Below are 6,011 nucleotides of genomic sequence, written 5' to 3' on the forward strand. Positions count from 1 at the left end.
AACATCTTTTTTGTTGTTTTTTTGTTGTACTTTTACACAATCTGTCTCTGTAAATGACACTGACTGACGTTCAGGATTTAAGACCTCTCGGTTTGAATATTCAGCCCGTCGGTGGGATCGAACCTCGGAGCGTCAGGGTTCAGTGGGATGTCTCTCTGTAACACCCAGGTGAAACTGCTCCTCCAGGCGATGTAAACGCGGCAGCGGGGTTTTTCGTTATATTTTAAGAGTCACCCCTGTTCTGTTTTTACAGGCCAGGTCGCCACAATATAGCCTTTCTCCACAGTGAGTGAATGGGAGCCATATGGAAAACACTGTACTGTACCTGAGCGGCTATTTTAGTCACACAGACCGGGTATTGTACCGAGAGGAGAGACAGAGAAAGAGGAGGGGGCAAAGAAAGGAGGCGAGGATGAAGAGGAGGAGGAGAGTAAGGAAGAAGAGATGAGGAAGGAAAAGATGAAGGGAGGGACAGAAGTTACAGGTGTTACGATTACAAATTCTCTCAATTCTATTAAATGATTACATGTTAAATACGACTCTTTAAAAACGAGAATATTAAATTGGTGAAAAAGAACACTTTTCACCATCTGGTCATCGTCATGGCAACGTAGCAGAAAAGAAGGGACCACCGACCTGGTTTAAAATGTTGTTTAGAAGGAGCAAAATGTTGGAAAACCAGGAAGCAGACAGCGGTCTTCAGATTAAAAGCCTAAAAGGCTGCAGACTTACGCTGGATTTCACTGGAAACGTCGTCGGTGACTCGAGCAGCGCTGATGTACAAACGGACCGTTTCACACTGCAGCCGCCTGAACTTAGGATGGAAGCGCTGTGAGTATCAGCTCGGCAGATATCAGCCCGCTTTTCCTCTTTCCACATCTGCCAGATGTGTGCGTGCAGAGGTCAGAGGGGGGCGTAGCGGAGGGAAGAGGAGGCGGAGAGGAGCAGGGGGACGGAGGTATAATTTCACACCTGTCAGGTTCGCGGCCTTTTAGAGGAGACGGCCGGCGAGGGAGACGAGGGAGACGAGGGAGAGGTGAGAAGTCGGAGCGAGCCGTCCTCTCCTTTCTGCTTTTGTTTAAAGGACACGTGGACTCGGTCGGCTCGGAGTGTGTTGAAACTGCGAGGTTCACGGCACTAAACGTCCTTCAGCTGCTCACCTTGTAAAACCTTCAAATCTTTTATAGTTTTCACGTCTGGACGTGCGTAGTAAGATACGATAAAGTATGTAGAACAAAACCATCAGTTGGAGAGAATCAGAGAATAAATTGATGGATTAACGGACATCCGGTCGTCTCGGAAAGGATCCTTTTATTTTTTTTACACTTTTGAATGTGTTGTAACTTTTCTCATCCAATAATACGTTTTCTCTCTGTGTTCTCACTTCTTACCCGCCTCCCTGCTGCTTTCAGGCAAAGTATTCAGAGATTAAACAAAATCAAATCAAAAATCAATATCGTACTTTTGACATTGGGCCTTATTAGAAACGTAGTTTTTCTTTCCGGGTTTACAAGAACTTTTACATTTCAATGAAAAGTTTGCAGAAAATTGCATCACTTTGGTCCCAAAGGAAAACTTCCCTCCGACCGAGATAAAAATCCAAATGTTCTGCACATTTTATGAGTGCAGCTTTGTCATGAATACGTTTTTCACTGCATATTACAAAAAGAGAGAATCTATAAACGGGGTTCAAAAGGACCATAAGAACAAAAGGTGAACCTCCTTTTTTAAATAAGGAACAAAATTATTTTAGTAAAACATTGGCACACGAGATAACGATATAGTTTTCAAAGCGTGACGTGCTTTGAAAGTTATACCGCTATCATGTGTGCGAAAGATCCGGCAAAATATCCTATAGAATTTTTTAAGATGCTAATAAGAAAAAGATTTCAAAGTAATGAGAAAAATATATCAATAAGAGATTTTTTTGGGTGATGAAAGCGACGTGTTTCTGCGCTGAGCCTCGCTGCCCCGGCGTTGAACTGTGGGTCTGTGCGTGATTATGAGAAGAGAGAAGAATGTGGTTCACTAACAACACGAGCCCCGAGGACGGTACCTTCCCAGGCTGTAAAACACATTGCGGTGCTGTTCGCACACACGCACACAAGCACACACACACACACACACACACACACACACACACACACACACACACACACACACACACACACACACACACACACACACACACACACACACACACACACACACACACACACACACACACACACACACACACACACACACACGCAAGCACACACACACAAGCACACACGCACAAACACCATCGCCGAGACGGACGCCCCGCTGGTTTCAAACTCAACAGCTGTCGGGGTGTGAAACCCGATAAAAGCTGAAGAGACGAAAGCGTCGGCACAGCGGAGGGAATCGTCCAACTTTTGATAATAAGGTGATAGTTTACTGATCCAGCAGAGGTCAAAGGTCGGAGTTAAGCTGTGGTGCAGCACCTCTGAAGCTGGAGGGGATTTAGTGACACACTCATTAATCAACATGTTTTTATACGTGGACTCTTAGTTAAAAGGCTTATCGGTAAAGTGAGAGGAAAATCCAGCTTTTTAGCCCCCTTTAGCTTGTTATTTCGGTTTTTTTCCAATTATAGTACAGCTCAGTATACGTCACTATGATCAGCTTTGTTTCAGCAATAAGCTTTGATGAACCCACTTCCTGTTGGCTACTAATCACCAAAAATAAAGCATTAAAGAGGCAGACATCTTTCTCAGAAGTTAAGATAAAGTCAGGCTCACGTTGGGCTGACAGAAATTTGACTGAAAATGAAAGCTACTGTGTGTTAGATGTGTTGATGTGTTGCGACAAATGGTGGCTGGTGCCTTCATGTACCCGAGGCTTTTATTTTGAAAGGGCTTTTATTCTAAACTTGCCTAAGGAGCCGAAGTAAAATCAGAACCGCTCCAAAATTCAGAAAATGTATTCAAAATAATTTACAACTGCTCGAATTTAGGCCCCTCGGTTTATTTTTAAAATAAAACTTTGTACTCAAAAAATATTTAAAAAAACCAAACAAACAACGTAACATCAGTACTTAACAGAATTTAAAGAAGGTTCCTGAAACCTCAGAGTTATAATCTATTTTAGTTTTGTTTTTGCATTTTGTTTGCTTGAGTCTTTTTCTTCATGTCGATGCTCAGCGGTCGTTTCAAACACACTTAAGAAAGCAGAACGTAACATCATTCAATCTATAAACATGATCGACATTTATCTTTACGTCAATATCTGAATTAATCCAGAAGGTTCAATATTTTTATGGCGTTATCTGAAAGTATACTCCATAAACAGTGCTATAAAAGCTTGTCTGATGTGGGTTTTAAGAGCCCTCTCAGTTTGTACCTGGTGACGCCATGAGCCAGAAGCCGCCGGTCACCTCGGGCGCCGCGGGGCACTAATGACCCGAGCAGACCGGATTTATCACTCGGGACGACGACGCGCAGGCTGAGAGGAGGGTCAGGGGTCATCTCCGCCGTCTGACAGTCCGCTTTTATTATTCAGCAATCTGATATTTATGAGATCGATTTGTAGCGCCGTTTCTCCTGGAGGCAGACGGACACCGGAGGAGAAGAGGAGCTCGTCGGCTCAATTTACAGCTCGTCAGAGGTCGCCGAGGGTGATACTGTATGATGTCATCAGCATACGATGACATCGTAGAGTGGAAATAATGTTTAGCAACGACAGGGCCTCGTTTAATTACCGTAAAAAGACCAAATTATTTCATCAGCTGCTTGACTTTCATGAAAACCTCTGAATTATAATTCTGAGGTATCGCAGGCCGAACTTGGCGAGTCACCAGTGAAGAGAAGGATACGGCACACACTCGCCTTGTTGTTGAGGCTTTGTACCAAGTAGTCTTACTTTGGTGTACAAATGCCAAGTGTGTGTGTGTGTGTGTGTGTGTGTGTGTGTGTGTGTGTGTGTGTGTGTGTGTGTGTGTGTGTGTGTGTGTGTGTGTGTGTGTGTGTGTGTGTGGTTTTCTGATGGGGGATCTGTCTGTTTGGAAAAGCTGACAGCTCCATTTATTCTCCTGTTCACACAGACACACAGACACACACACACACACACACACACACACACACACACACACACACACACACACACACACACACACACACACACACACACTACACAGGGGTCCTGATATATGACTATGCTCTGGTTGCGGTTGCCGCCGGTGACGACTGAATCACAGACCACGATGATGTCATATCTGTCTGGCTTGATAGTGTGTGTGTGTGTGTGTGTGTGTGTGTGTGTGTGTGTGTGTGTGTGTGTGTGTGTGTGTGTGTGTGTGTGTGTGTGTGTGTGTGTGTGTGTGTGTGTGTGTGTGTGTGTGTGTGTGTGTGACTGACCTCAGCGTTACAGTAAATCTTTTCCATGCTCTCGTTGTTGTTCAAATCTTTCACCGTAAAGATGAGACCTGATGCCGCGTGTGCAATTAGTGGCGGTGAACTGAGCCGGGAGGGTTGATATATGGAGGATTACCCAGGATTACCTCGGCCGCCATTACAGAAGGGCACGAGAAGAGACGGCGTCGTATTAAATAATGGAAATGCTGGTGTGCGGTCGTGATTTTTTAAAATGAGGGTTTTAAGAGAAAATTAATGGAAGGACCAACATTTATGGCCTTCCTTGTAATGAATTGCTGAGGACATGGGGGGGGGGGGGGAGACGTTCAATATGCCGTGGTCATAAGACGTCTTGTTCTCAACCCACTGAGCCGGAGGAATGATGTCATGAAGGTGGAGAAGTTGCTGAATAGTGGCGTAGATAAAAGCTCCCAGCACATGGGACTGTTAGACCGAATAGTTCGGATAAGAAATAACTCTGAAATGAAATCCTAAACTTAAAGTTCTCACCTGTATTTCTAGTATAAGTCAACAATACTGGTGAACACGAGGAGGAGAACGATCCCATGAAGGGTTTTTGAAACGCTTCAGAAAGTCTACGGCGATGAAGCGACACTTGAAAACAAATCTGCATGAGGTCTTGGTGCTTTCAGCTCAGAGTTGCCTCGACATGAGGATCCATTTTTTTTTTCCTCCTCAGAGATACTTCACTGTCCGTCCATCTTTCAGCGTCCTGTTCGCCCACACAGGTCCATCCTTAAATACCTTGCTGCAGGTGGTCCGACCGTTATTGTCCTCCCCAGGTGTCTAAATAGGAAGATGCTGAAAGACTTGTCAGATTCCTCGGGGGTGGGGGGTTGCGGGGTTGGGGGGGGGGGGGATAAAGGGCTGTTCTAGATGTTCACAGACAGATGCACACACTGATAGATGTCCCGGAGGCCGTTTGCAGGTATTAGAGCTCAGGTGCGGCGGACAGATGTCCGTTATCAGCGCGGTCCTCCACCTTTTAATCAGAGCGTCACTCATCCCCGCCGCTCGTCCTCCTCTCTCTCATCCCTCTCTCATTTCTCTCTCGGCACCTCGCTGCAGGAGGCCGGGAGTTATTCTGCACGGTGAACCTGCACAATGTGGCGTTCTGTTTTGAGGATTTATTTCAGGTCCATCTGAAGGACGGACGGCGGGCTGCATATCGTTCCAGAGAAACAACGGGACAGCGACAGAAGAGAAATGTTTTATTTGTCCTCTCTTCATTTACTCAGTGACTTCTCTCTTTGCTTTTTCTTTCCGTCCAGTCTTTCAGCGCCGCGCTGTCCGTCCCTCAGCGCCTTTGTTTTACCCTCGATTGACAGAAAAGTAATTTGTTCTTTTAAAGTCACCGTCTCTCCGCTTCGTTATCCGGCGTCCCGCCGACACGGCAGTAATCTGCCCTCCTCGTCAGAGCGCTTGAACTTTTACAGAGGTTTCTCTCAGCGCCTTGAACTTTTGGCTGCCGTCTGGGCACACGTGTCAAACTGCTACTTCTGGTTTGTCAGTACAATGAGATCCCAGCGAAAGCTCTGCCTCTTTCATCTCTTTAATGTATCCCCCCCTCACTCTCACCCCTCCTCCCCCTTCTTCTGATATCAGGAGGCAGCC

The sequence above is a fragment of the Brachyistius frenatus genome, unplaced genomic scaffold (assembly GCF_029030835.1).
Source record: "Brachyistius frenatus isolate BFR_SWC_R1_liver_20210118 unplaced genomic scaffold, ASM2903083v1 Contig_135, whole genome shotgun sequence".
Classification (NCBI taxonomy): domain Eukaryota; kingdom Metazoa; phylum Chordata; class Actinopteri; family Embiotocidae; genus Brachyistius; species Brachyistius frenatus.